The 14,521-nt window shown below is 37.9% G+C and overlaps 1 protein-coding gene across 7 annotated transcripts in view; it reads left to right on the top strand.

Moving 5' to 3' along the window:
- The window catches only part of SLC16A7 (solute carrier family 16 member 7), a 143,927-nt gene that overhangs the window by 43,966 nt on the left and 85,440 nt on the right, over positions 1-14,521 (top strand). For 6 of the 7 annotated variants that reach the window (XM_031462343.2, XM_031462342.2, XM_031462345.2 and 3 more), the window contains one exon: positions 2,032-2,127. The gene's annotated coding sequence lies outside the window, so the exon portion shown is untranslated. Of the gene's footprint in view, positions 1-2,031; positions 2,141-14,521 lie in introns of all 7 variants that reach the window. The other variant, XM_010993307.3, reaches the window with a different exon arrangement.

The raw sequence follows: 14,521 nt of genomic DNA, 5'->3' as shown, positions 1-14,521 counted from the left end.
AGGTTACCCAGAAGGTCAAAAGGCATGCCAAAACAAACAGAAAGCATTTTACTTCATTTTAACAACTTCTTTTTTTTAAAAAAATTTTATTTAATGGATATGATCATAACTGTCAAATTAGTCCTTTTTTAAAAAACGTATCAGCTCTCAAACACATAGCTTTTAAGGTGTCTTTGTTTCTGTTACAAAAATAATATTAGGAGTCTAGGATTAGCAGATATAAACTACTACATATAAAATAGATAAGCAAGAGGAATTTACTGCATAGCACAGGGAACTATATTCAATATCCTGTAATAACTTATAATGGACAAATATCTGAGAAAAAATATATACCTGAATCACTTTGCCGTACACCTGAAAACTAACACAGTATTGTAAATCAACTGTATTTCAATTAAACAAAATAATAATAGTAAAGGTGCACACTGAAACAAATGAGAAAACTCTTGCTGCTCCATTTCTGCATAACAAAATGCTGTAAATTAAAATTAATTCTGATATTCTGATGTTCTAGAGTAAAATCTGGGATTTTCTAAATTCAAGTTGTTAAAATAAGTTTATTGTTAATATACAAAGAAAAGGGAAAAAAACTTCCTTATCTCATAGTTCTCAAATTTAGTAACATTATTTTATCTCACATGAGAATCGAAATAAGAGAGACATTGCTTTTTAGGCATGGAGTAAGGAATGTAATTATGCAGATAGAGTGGATTATAACAAAAATACCGGTATATCATCGTGTCTATAAATGAAATAAATTCATAATTATGTAGTTCAGTGGTGGTCACTGAAGCAAGAAATTAACTTAATTGTAGTAAGATGTTATGTCCTTAGACATGTTAACTTTATCATATAACTTTTACTTATTGTGGTATAATTCCAGTAATTTTGTAAAATATATTGTAGTGCTGATTCTGAATTCAGAAGAATTTGTCACTACAGGGAAGTTCTTTGCATGTGCAATTGACCAGTTTCCATGGGATATTTACTAAATGAGACAGTTATGTGTCCATAGTTAGTCTGCTTATTATAGTCTTGGAACTTCCACAGTCAGCATATTGCCTGCCAGGCTAAAATTCCTTCCATTTTAGATGACAATGTCAAAGTTCTCTGGTCATGCCAGGTAACACTGCAGGTCCTATCTCAATGACATTGTGTTACCTCCATTCTTTCCTCTTAGTCTTTGCTCCTGTGAACCATATTTAAATAATCTTTGCACTGCACTCTGCTACTGAAAACAATCTGATTTTTTTGGATCATATCCAAGAGTTTATTAATTACATTGGTTTAATAATAAGACAAACGGGACTTATGTAGTCAAGTAAATCTTGTATTTTTAAAGTCAGGAATCAGCAAGGATCTAATATTTATTCATCTATACAAACTAATATTTTTCACTGTCTCAAGTAGCAGAAATAATAATTCTTGTAATTATTGTATTCTTCTTTTTCTTCTTCTTATTTTGTTGCCAGACACTAGGCTAGCATTCTACAAGTATTAACCGACTTCAGTTTTTTAAATTAATAAATTTAATGTAAATAGAGTTTTAATGTATTTTTGTAAAAATTTCAAGTTACTGCTTTATGAACGTTCATATACATACACACATTTATTCATTATCCTACCAAAGGTGGAAGAAAAAGTCTCCTGAAAGTTAAAGACAAGTAATTGTTTTGAAGTCCCAAATACATTGGACTGAAGTGACTCTCTCTGATGTTTCTGTAGGCACTCCTGTGCACTTCGGAAAGTATGATTTAGGACAGAAAATGTAAGGGCAGGCACGAAGAAAAGCAGGTACCATAGTGAGCACGGGTTAGTGGTGATGTGAAGTGATTTAACTAAACAATCTGCCCATATCGAAAGAGGGTCTTGAAATAAAACCTTGGAGCTTTAGCAAAGGCTGACAGCAGTTTTAGCCAGTGCAATAAAGCTACGTGCTATCCAGAGATGGAGCTGGATTTAGATACCTTTTTTTTTTGGCATGCATCTCAGTACTTAGGTGGTTACTCTCGTCTCTGATTCTTTTAGGAGTCAATCTTAAGATGTGATGCTTTCCTGTGAAACCTCAGACACGGGAATCTTGGAAACCAAAGGACCGGAGGACTCTGCCAACAGAGCTGCCGTGTAAGTGCCCTCGGTATGTAATACGGTTTCTTCTGTCTGCTCACTCCAAGTCATGCCGCTTGTGGAATTAGTGGATCTTAATGTGAATGGGAATATTGGCTTGTCTGGTGTTAAAATCCGTTTTCAAAAATAGAACAGACTTTTAAAGTTGGCCGTTCTGGCCTTTAGTCCGTCTGTGACTCCGCCTTCTGTGTGATCTTGGGCAAGAGAGTAAGCTCCAGTTTCTCTGTGTATAAAATAGAGCTGAACATAAGTCCTTCCTTTATAGATAGTAAAAGATAAATTTAAGTAATAACAACCGAATTATGTTATTATTACTTGTATGAATGTTGGTTTTAAAATAAACGTGGAGGCTGTAGTAATAGACCTTTATTCTTTATCTTTGTCATTTGCACCCTTTTAAAAATCATTATATTTTGACCAAAAATGCTTGTATTGGGACTTCTCGTGTTCAAACTTTATTTGTAGTACTCATAAGAATCTAATTTGATCCTCAATAGAATCCTGGTGTCAAGCAGGTCGGGGGTTATTGCCCCCACCGTCCAGATGAGACGGTCAGTGCTCAGCGCCGTCAGCGCCTTGCTCAAGACTGCGTCACCAGTGAGAAAGGGACTTGGAAGTCAGATGTCCTTATAACCAGTCCATGCTCTTGTCAGAAACTATATTTAATTGGCCACATTTCCTTTTTGTATTTGGATTGCTACGTATTTTAATTATAAGAGTAGAGTGATGAATTTACCAAGGTGTATTGCGCATTTGTCCGGAACACTGCCTAGACCGACTGCATGGTTATGTTCTGTCTTTAATCTCAAGTTCATGTACACAGCTTGGTGTGTCCAGGAAGGCAGACTGATGGCTCCCCACATCCCAGTCCCTTCACCCTGCGAGTGTTAGGTTGCGCGGCGAGGGAGAATTGAGGGTGCTCTTCAAACGACCTTGTGATCATCCTTCTGCTTGTGTCTGTGGACGCAGTGTAATCACCAGGGACCTGATAAATGAGGGAGAAGTGGAAGCCTGAAAAGGATTCAGCCCGACTGAGGGGTTGGAAGATGGAGGTTGCAGCCACAAGTCAGGTTACGTGGGTGACTTTTAGGAGCTGGAAAAGGCAAGGAAACAGATTCTTCCCTTGGCCTCCCACTGACACCTTGATTTTAGCCTGGTGAGATTAATTTCTGACCTTGACCTCCAGAATTGTAAGATAATAAATTTGCATTGTTTTAAGCCACTAAGTTCGTGGTAGTTTACTACAGCAACACGACTGACACTGAGATTAGGGGAAGCTTGAGAATAGAGTGGTTTGTGCCAGGGTGAAATGAGGTCAGTTCTCGGGGGTTTGCCCCTTTGAGGTGTTCATTTTTGTCCCATGCTAAGCACATGATGGTAGAGGTAGGTTGTAATCTGTTCTGTGGTTCCTTTTGGGTACATGGTGTACTAAGGGAACTGACTTGTCCCTGCCTATTCTTTGTTAGTTAAGAGCACAGACTGTGGATCCTGAGCATGTGGGTTCACATCCTGGCTCTGCCCTGATTCTTACTACAGGCATACCTTGTTTTATTGTGCTTCACTTTATTGAGATTCTCAGACATTTCATGTTTTTACAACGTGAAGGTTTGTGCAACCCTGCATTGAGCAAGTCTATGGCACCATTTTTCCAACAGCATTTGTTCACTTTGTGATTCTGTCACATATTGGTAATTCTTCCAATATTTCAAACCCTCCACCAGTGGAAAGATTACAGCTCAGCTGATTCTTAGAAGGTTTTAGCAATAAAATGATGCCAAGAGAGTCACGTCCACAGAGGGAAATCAGAGACCAATGGGATGATTTAAGTGAGTAATGTTTATGTAACATCATTGGGAGAACTAAGAAAATGGTAACTCACATCATTCCCTGTGTTCCATGTTTCCAGTAACTCCAGTTGAGAAAAGCTGCCACAGATTATAATTTCCCCCTTTGTTTGTTGTTATCTCTCAAAGAATTGAGAGAGGTGAAGGCACGGACTGCACACATATGGCCATGGAGTGTGAGTGTTGGAAAGCGTCAGTGAGGGGTTATTGGTCTCGCAGTGTGCCATGGCCTGAGCTTGTATGAACTGTCCAAATTTGACAAAGATATTCAGGCTTTGTTCAGGTAAAGAAATTGGATGCTGGTGTAACAATTGGAAAGCCACTAAATTTATTGCAATAAAATGGTGCCTATGGGAAAGAAGGGAAGGAGATGGATTTGAGTCCTTGTGGAAGCAGAACCTACTAGGATTGGTAATTTGATTAGTTGGTGAGGAAGGGGAGATGTCATTGCTGACTCTGAGCTTGAGCTGAATCACTGGCAAATGCTGGTGCATTTAACAGAAAGCTGGAGGCCATGTGTGTGCTGGGGTTGATGGTGGGGAGCGAAGAGGAATCAGAAGTTCTGAGCGAGGAGGCTATTTTCAAAGGACTCTCTCTGAACATGTTTCCTGTCTTGGATGAGTATTTCTACTGACTGGATAACAGTCAAAACAGGAACAGCCTTTTTTTTTTTTTCTGAGTTCTGAATTTTGCTTTTTACATTTTTTTACTGAGTTATAGTCATTAGAAGGAACAGTCTTAAATGCTCCCTATACTCAAAACATGCTTACAGTAATTCTGTTCTATTAGTGAGCCACTGTCATCAGCAAAAAGAGGGAAGCCTGTTGAAATGGTAGAATGCTCGTATATTTTGTGTTTAGGGCCCCTCTGCTTCCATTATGTTTTCCCGTGGTGTATTGAAACCTCAGAGGAATTATTTTATGAAAGCAGATTTAACTAAAGCCTTTTTTCCTTTTATGCTTATCGAGGTTTAAAAAAGACTTCTTTTTACATTATAACTCTGAGGGATAATTAACTCCGGGAATAAATTTGGGTTGTTTTCTTCTATTATATGCCAATTTCAAACTCCATTATAACTCTAGAATTCAGAAAATAATGAGATCACAGTCAGTTATGCTAAGCGAATGTTAAGATTACAGTACTCTTTCCAGGAAAAGAATAGGAAAAAAAATTATCCAAATGAGACAATCCATTAAAAGATTTCCATTCTGTTTGTGAGGCATTTAATTAGTGTCTTTTGACTAGTTCACTGCTTTTTCTCACCCAAATGTGTGTGTGTGTGTGTGTGTGTGTGTGTGTGTGTGTGTGTGTATGAGTTTTCTGCTCTGCACAATTTCTTGCACTTTTTATTCAGATGAAAAAACTTGGGTTTTCCCCATTAACTCAGTTTTCACTCCTTAGTCATAATGCAAAAAAAATCAGATCTCGCAAGGGAAATGTGCGAACACTGCATGGAACTTGGGAATAATGTTATAAACAGATTCCTTGCCAGGAACTCATTGTCATGTTTCAAATGCAGAACTAATAACCTGTTCCAGGAGCACACATGTTATTTATCAAGGTTTTCCCCTGAGACTATTCCTCTCTCTCTTTCTTGTGCCCAAATTGTTGAATTTTGGAGACTGGAATTAAAAAAAGAAAAACCAAAAAACCTCATATTACCACATTTTTGGAATTACTCTTGAGAATTTGTAACCTTGGCAAAGGTTAGTCACCTTCAGCCATTTTCTCGCCTGTGCTCGTGAACAAGTCTGTGCATTTGGGTTTTCTTTTCTCAGAGGTTTATGTGATAAACACAGCTGTCTCTATTACTTGGATAGTGATTTTTTTTTAAGGATTTAATACTGTAGTAACAATAAGAAAACCAAACAAAATAAGTACAAAATATATTGTTCATACTCTTGCCAATTCTAATTTTTATGGATCTTATGTTAAGTTACTTTCTTGACAGCATGATTTTTACATATCAAGCTTAGATATTTCTTTGTATTTCTTTATTTAACTTTTGAACTTTATATAACAATACTAAGTAAAAATATTGATTATACACATGGGAGCGTTTTAAACGTAGCATTCTTGGTGCCGTTAATGGTTATGTTTATATAATAAAGGTTATAATCATTTGTTTGTATAAAACTGAGTCTTATGATCGTATTGGCATTATATGAAAATAGTTGATAAAACAAATGACTATTGAATTTTTGTTCCTCCACCTTGTTTTGAAAAAGACGAACTACTTCAGGTGTGTGTGCAGAGCACAAAATGAAGTCATTATTAATAGATTAGTCATCTATGTTGCACCAGGTAATTTTAGCCCGTTTATTTAATTGTACTGAACATTTATTAGCTGCTAAGCACTTTGCTGTGTTGGGATGAAGGTATTTGAAAAGTTCTTAGTAAGGCCGTCATCTGCTTTTGATTGTCAGATGTTCTCTATCATCGTGAAATCCATAGTACAGTTTGTTCAGTGTATTCAAACTTTATGAGAAATTTTATATGAGGCAGAATTTTCTGATGGTTTCGTTTTGTTTCCTTTTATATTTTGAACTTAAAAGTTTTAATAGAAGACGGAAAAATACCCTGTGTCTTATTTTGGAAAGGCGTTTGCTGTATTTGGGTAAATGAATTAGAGGAGACGTCCAGAGATTTCCGTTGTTACCTGATTGCTATAGCCATTACGTAAGCACACTTAGAAACGCAGCCTATTAAACTTTTAGGGAGCGCATTTTACAACTAGTTATTGCTTGTTGCCTAGATCTACACCATGGCATCCTTCAGACGGGAAATAGAATTCTCCTCACCCACTGACCACAGAAAGGCTTGGCCTGCTGTTCAATGGAGAGGAAATTGGACCTTGGATCCAGACAAACCAGAATTGGAATCCAAGACCCAATATTTACCGGCCATCTGACCTAACATAAGTAACCAAACTCTGAGCCTCTGGGCCCTCATATTTAAAATATATATCATAATATCTGTCTTTTATGGATTAGAGAATGAGTTTGTGGGTGTAAGTTGTTTGGTAAAATAACCTACGTAGAATATGAGAAACACCTTCTAAACTGTAGCTCTTCATTTCGCCAAAGGTTGTTGTAAGTTCTTCAGAGACAAAGATGGCGGCACTGACCCGCCATCCAGTTCCCCGTCACGCACGTAGGTGAGGACCCTTTGTGACTAAGGGCAGGCATTTGCAGGATGGCTGGCCAAGTAAGGCATGTGATGCGTGATTAGGCAACAAAATGAAATTATCTGCCTCTCAAGGGATTCAACACATGGCCTTGGCCTCTTTATTATTGTTTGGAACTGACTGAGTTATCTAGTCTCAGGCTGGGTGAAGATTAACTGACACTTTGACTGATGCATGAGAGTACTTTGCAGTGTGTTGCATTCATGATTAAATCACATGATACATACACTTGAAAAGGTGTTTATAGCAGTATCAGAGGAAGAGAATTAGGTTAGATTTGGCCATTCAGAGTGTGTATTTTCTTTGACCCAGGATGTAAGTTAAGCCAAGTTAATGTCACAGTGTAAAAAGTATGAGCTGATTGTGCATGTCAAAGCAAGTCAAGAGGAGACAAAGCTACTTTTCCCCTAATTTGAGAGGAAAAGAGAGGAGGGGAAAGCAGAGAGCCTCTTGAGATTTGTGTGCAAGTTTGCTTCCGGCCAAAGGTTAATGATCAGTTGTCTCCGTTCTCAACTCTGAGCCCTGAGAAGTGGCAAATGCGTGTTCTCTCTCTATTCAGGTAACTTTCAGATTATACAACTTGCACCCATGTTGAGATGTACTTTAGATTATAGACATGTTTTATTCCTTCGATATCAACTGATTTCATGTTCTAAGCTTAATGAAAGAACAGTAGAAAACTGTGTTGGTTGACAGAAAGATTTTGCTTTTGAGCGCTGCCAAGTTAAGGTTAATGAGGTCTTCTGTGCTTATATTAGAGAAATAGAATATTTTAATGTTTTTATAATACTAATTGTTGTCATTCTTAAGCCTCTTGGTTGAAAAATGTATTAATCACAGTTACCTAAATAGTACAGTATATGCTTTGCCAAGTCTTCATTGGTAAGAAAATTTTAAACTTGGCGCTTAACACTGAAATTTGAAAGTAACACTGAATCTTTAATCAGTAAAAATTCAATTTTACTTGATATTATATAACACTATCACAAGGAATCCCATTTTTCTTATTCTGAATTATAATGTTTCATAACCATCTATGTGTACTTTGCTGAAAAACTGTAAAAAGTAAATTGGATTTTATTATGTGTCCAAAACATTTGGGACTATATTTTGGCAAAATATGAAGTTATTGTACAGTTATATTGCAAATGATGCTATCATATAATTTATATGTAATTAAGGACATTGCTTCTTAATTTTACAGTTTTCAAAGCTGATTTTTTTTTAAAAAAAAGCTATCTATTCATATGCAGAGTAATCCTATTCTGTGCTGAGTTCCCAACATAAAGAGATGCATTACTTAATCCGCTGGAGCCACAGATCAGATGAGTTTATATGGAGGTTTTCTGTTCTTTCTAAAGTGTCTGGACGTTGTTATCTTTATTCAGCAAGTATCTAAGGCCAAGGGAACTTGTTTTGGTTGTATTTAGACTCACGTGATAAAGACAAGTACACATCGAAGGCTAAATGTTACTGTGGTACTACTTATGCAGTTTTCCATTTATATTTCTCTTGAAGTGAAATTAAATGTCAGACGATGATCGATGATTTTGCAATTGAAATCTGGGACTCTTAGAAACCTTGAAGAACATCACATTTGTTGTATGAAGAACTGGGTCCAGAGAAGGAAGATCGAAACAGCAGTTAGAAGTGCTAAGACTAGCATCAGTGTCTCTATTTACTGGGTAACAAATAGAATGAATGGTTTCTTAGTCAATGTTCATGCCGTTTTTGAAAAGGACATCAAATTTTATTCCTTAATGCACTTCCATTTGGAGGAATGGCTGAATCAGGACATCTCAGGTACAGTGGTGCAGTGAGTGGTACTTTCCAGATTCACCCTTAGCAGTGCTGAAATTTTTGTTATTTTTTTTAGTAATTTATACCATCTACTCCTTCTGTCTGTATATGGATTTGTTTAGGTGTGTTTCAATTCCCAAAGTTAGAGCAGAGTTTTGCCATTTCTCATTGTGATACACACTAATGACATGCTGACAGGTTCATAATTTGTGAAATAAATGTTCAGGTGGCTAGAGTTTCACTAATTAAGGACATTTAAAATATTTTACTCAGTCAACATATGCAGATAAATGTTAGGCATCTTTATTTAAAATTTGAAACAATCTGTGTGCAATCGAAAGAGAAGACAATTATTTGACTATGATATTATCAAAAAAACTAAGTTTGCGACCCTGACAATTAACAGTGTTTTTTTTTTAAATTGGGAATGTACAGATTTCTTACCATGCTTCAGCATACTCTTCAATTCATCTTTTATTATTAGATATTATATTAAAAATCTGGCTTGCACATACTGATATGTAGGTGCCATTATAATTCACTGTCCGTTGATATTCACCTACTGCTCAGTGTTCTATTGAGAGTATGCAAATCAAATTACCACCAAAAAGTTTGTCTCTGTTCCTTTAGCTCATTATTGCATATACTCCATGAATTGCTGAAAAGCTGACCAGTCACCCATAAATATTAACACACACACACACACATACACACACGCCAGCACACACACGTATACACACATACGCATGCGTGCATATAAACGCACAAGATCTATCTAAAAGGGAGGGAAACAGAGAGTATCAATGCTTTCAATTCTGTAAAGGGTGTAGGTGTTGGAAGATGTTGCTTCAAGTCTCAGCATCACAGTTAACTTGCTTTGCAAATCATGGGTAAATCGCATGACCTGTAAGAACCTCTGCTAAGTACCTTATCAGTGGGGCTCTCTTGTTCAGTATGAGAATCATGGGAATTCATATAAAACTTTACCTGGTAGACTATAAATGCTTACGGAGGACTTCCTAGGGCTGCCATTGCAAAATACTTCCAGCCAGGTGGCTTAAAACAACAGAAATTTAGGGGGAGGGTATAGCTTAGTGGTAGAGCGTGTGCTTAGCATTTACGAGGTCCTGGGTTCAATCCCCAGTGCCTCCATTAAAAATGAACAAACTAATTACCTACCCCCCCAAAAATAAAAAACAAACAAACAAAAACCCAGAAATTTATTCTCTCCGTTCTGGGGACTAGAAGTCTGAAATCAAAGTGTTGGCTAGGCTGTGCTTTCTTGGAAGCCTCTGGGAGAGGATCCTTCCTTTGCTCTTCTACCTCTGACAGACCCAGGTGTGGCTGCATAACTTCAGTTCACGCCTCTGTCTTCACGTGGCGTCCTCCCTGTGTTTCTGTGTCTTCACGTGGCCGTCTTCTTGTGACACCGGTCATATTGGATTAGGATTCATCATACTCCAGTATGACCTTATGTTAACTGATGACATCTGCACTGGCCCTATTTCCAAAGAAGGTCATCCTGTGAGATATGGGAGGTTAGGAATTAAATATATATATATATTTTTGAGAGACACAGTTCAGCCCATAACAGTTTGCCTTCTGACCCTCCCAAAACTCATGTCCTATCAATGTAAAAAAAAAATTATTTACAAACCAAAAATAGACTCATGGACATAGAAAACAATATGGCTACCAAAGGAGAACGGGCAAAAGAGGGATAAATTAGGCGTTTGAGACTAATAGAGACATACTACTATATATAAAATAGGTAAACCACAAGGACCTACTGTACAACTCAGGAAACAGCATTCAATTTCTTGTAATAATATGTAATGGAAAAGAATCTGAAAAAAATACACATGTGTGTATATGTATAACTGAATCACTTTGCTGTACACCTGAAATTAACATTGTGAATAAACTTCAATAAAAAATAAAATTAAAATTAAAAAAAGAAAAAATACATTCCCCGAATCCCAGTATCACCCAAAGTTTTAACCATTCCAGCATCAATTCTGAGTCCAAATTCTATCTAAATCAGTTGTGAGTGAGACATGGGGTATGATCCAGCCAGGGCAAAACTCCTCTCCGTCTGTGGGCGTGTGAAGCCTAGAAAACAGGTCTTCTTTTTCTGAGATACAACAGTTAGACAGATAAAGAATAGACATTCCCCTTTAGAAAGGGAGAAATTGAAAGGAAAAAAAGGGGTCACTGGTCAAAAATGGATTTGCAGCTTAGCAGGGCAAATTCCATTAGGTTTTAAGGTTTGAGAACAAATCTCTGTGGCTTGATGCTCTGTCCCCTGGGCCTGCTGGAGTGGCCCTGCCCCCTCGGCCCTGCCCCCCTGAACAGGGGAGGTGACTCCACCCTTTGGAACTGAATTGGTCCTTCCCTGAGGCCTCTGCACCTGTGAGTCCCCCTTCAGAATTATTCTTCCTTAATTTCATCCTATCTCTTTTCCTTTGAATCCATGTTGACAGTGTTTCTGGCGGTATAAAATTTTTAGAAACCTTATCCACCTCTTACACAATTCTTGGAGTCCAATCTTCAGACAAGAGGGTGCTCCACAGATCTTTTCTGGATTCCTGCGTCTCTGTACCTGGCTTCTGAGGAGTTGATTGACTAGATCCATGAGTCACACACCTAATCCCTTTAGTAAATGGTTGTCCTTGACTATTTCCAGAGCACGCTACCTGGATAGGCTGAGAATTTTCCAAAACATCAAGGTCTGGTTCCTTCTTGCTCAGCAATTTCTACTTTAATTTTTTTCTCCCATTTTACTATACAAAGCCAGGAGAAACTGGGCTATGCCTTCCACACTTTGTTGGAAGTGACAGCCTCAGCTCAGTGTCCAATTTCCTCACTTACAAGTTCTACTTTCCACCCCAAAGAAGAACACAGTTCAGCCAAGTTCTCTGCCACAAGGATCATCTTCCCTTCGGTGGCCAATAACGTATTTCTCATTTCTGTCTGACACCCCAGCAAAGGCACCTTCACCATTCATATTTATAGCAATACTCTGGTCCAGATAATCCAAGCTTTTATAATCAAGCCCCTCAAAACTCTTCCAGCCTCTACCCAGTACCCAGTTCCAAAGCCACTTCCAAATTTTTAGGTGTTTTTCACAGTAACATTCCATTTCATGGTACCAACATTTCTCAGGGTTGTTCAGGGAAACAAAAAACAAGAGATTAATTTTAAGGATTTGGCTCACACAATTATGGGGGCTGGCAGGTCTGAAACTGTTGGGCAGGCTGGCAATTCGTGTAAGAGTTGATGTTAGTCTTAAGTCCAAAGGTCACAGGGCTAGCCAGCAGGCTAGAAGCTCAGGCAGGATTTCTATGTTACAGTCTTGAGGTAGAATTCTTTCTCCATTGGAAAACCTCAATTTTTGCTTGCATGGCCTTCCACTGATTAGATGAGGCCCACCTACATTGTGGAGGGTAATTTTCTTTACTTGAAGTCAATTGATTGTAAGTGTTAAATACATCTACAAAATCACTTCATGGCAATATCTAGACTAGTGTTTGACCAAACAGCTGGGCACCAAAGCTTAGCCAAGTTGACATGTAAAATTAACCCTCACTGGTGGGAAGAATAGGAGAAAGAATATGGAGCAGTAATTGATTTTTCTTTATAAAGTGTTTCTTTCTTCCTGTGATTTTTTTTTTTTCAAATAAAAGAGAGGTGACTGGAAATTTTCAAGGGAAACTAGTATTTCCACTTTTTAATCTTTTGCCTCCTCAGCCTTCCTTTCTTCTGTTATGACTTTTTCTCAGTGTGATACAGGCTGCTTAGAAGCTCTTAGAAACTTGAATCCACATATTGGAGACCTGAATCCACGTATAAAGCATTTTTATACTTTCCACCTAACCGGGAAGCTCTATAAAAATAACTTTAACACCACAATTATTCTTTGTAATACAGCTTTTTATTTTTTACAGTGTGCCTCTATATCTGTTTTGTTTTGAACTTGCCAAGCACACTGCAGCCTCAGGGCCTTTGCATGTGTTCTTGCCTCTACTAGGAACCCTTCCTCCAGACAGCCTTATGTTTTGTACTGACACCTTTCTGGTTATTTGTTTAAAAGTCACTTTCTCAGTGAGGCTTGCCCTGTGAGGTGTTCTCTGACCACCGGGTTTAAAATTGCACCATCCTCCTCCAGCTCTGGGTTTCGTTTTAACTCCATGGTGGTGATCATCATGGGGAATACTTTTCATTTCACTTATTGTTTCTACCTTCACCTCTTTTTCTACTAGAAGGTAAGCTCTGTGAGAGCAGAAATTTCAGTCTGTTTTATGTCTTGCTTATTCCCAGTGCCTAGAATAGTGCCTGACACATACAGTGTATATAATCTAGTTATTGACTCAGAAACTAAATCTTGTCTTGGTTACTTAGGTGCTAATGATTCACAGATGCAGATGGAGACCCATGCTTTTCTTTTCCCCTGTTGCTCCCCTTCTCTCCTTCCCTGTGCCCTGTAATTGCAGCCTTGCTGAATTTCCCCCTTTACCATTCTCATTCAGGGGTTTATATTATTACTATAATATGAATGTGTCCATACATAACATTTTACAAGGTTTTTATTAATTATCAGATGTCATATACTGGCATACTTAATTATCCCTTTTACCACATGCTTTATTTTTTTATTTGAGATGGCTCAAACATTTAGCCTGAGCTCATTTGATTTAACTCTGTATATTCCATTCTATGAATGTACATACTTGAATGATTCATTCTGCTATTGATATACATTTAAATTGTTTCTGATTTTAAACTCTTATTTCCTCACTACTGTAAACATCCATTTACGTGTCTTTTTACGCTCAGACGTGCACACCTAGGGGAGAAATACAGGAATAGCTTCAACAAGCAGTTTTCAAAGTGTGGGACAGTCCCCACTGCCTGTATCCCATTGGCACCAATGTAAAAAAAAAAAAAAATTTATTCCAGGTGGTAATGGGCAGCAGTTTTATTGTTCTTCTCTTCAGGAGGGATTGTGGAGGGTGCGGAAGGCAGGTCGAGACCAGCACCTGGCTTCTATCAGTGAGCCAGACTCTTGTCTCCTGTCTTGCTGGGAGCCCTTTGCGTCCCCTCCATCATGCGGAATGTGAATTTCTGCTTCATTGACCTCTTCTGGTTCCAGATTCCAGCAGCCTCATTTTTTTCCCCACATTGATAATGGAGATATTTATTGCTGCTGTTATTGTTGCTACTATTAGTATCTCTTGGGTTAGTTTAATTTAGCTTTATCTTTTCGAGTTTTATTTTTCATTACCATTATATCCAAATGCAGATGTACGGAGCTATCTTGATCTGTTGGCTGACTTTTAACTGAAGTTGAACAGCAGAAAATCAAGACTAAAGTGGTTGGCAGTTCTGTATTGCCTGTTGCAGTAAGGTAGACCTGCTTCGTATTCGAATTGTGTAGGCTGCAAAAACGACATGATTATATAAAAATCAAAGAGCCCTACTTGTATTCTTACCTCGACGGGCAGCTGTGCCGTCCCTCCACCACGGTGGTTTTGCAAGAACGGTTTACAGTAGTCCAAGG

The sequence above is a fragment of the Camelus dromedarius genome, chromosome 11 (genome assembly GCF_036321535.1).
Source record: "Camelus dromedarius isolate mCamDro1 chromosome 11, mCamDro1.pat, whole genome shotgun sequence".
NCBI classification, from domain to species: Eukaryota; Metazoa; Chordata; class Mammalia; order Artiodactyla; family Camelidae; genus Camelus; species Camelus dromedarius.
This window is presented reverse-complemented; position numbering and strand designations above follow the sequence as displayed.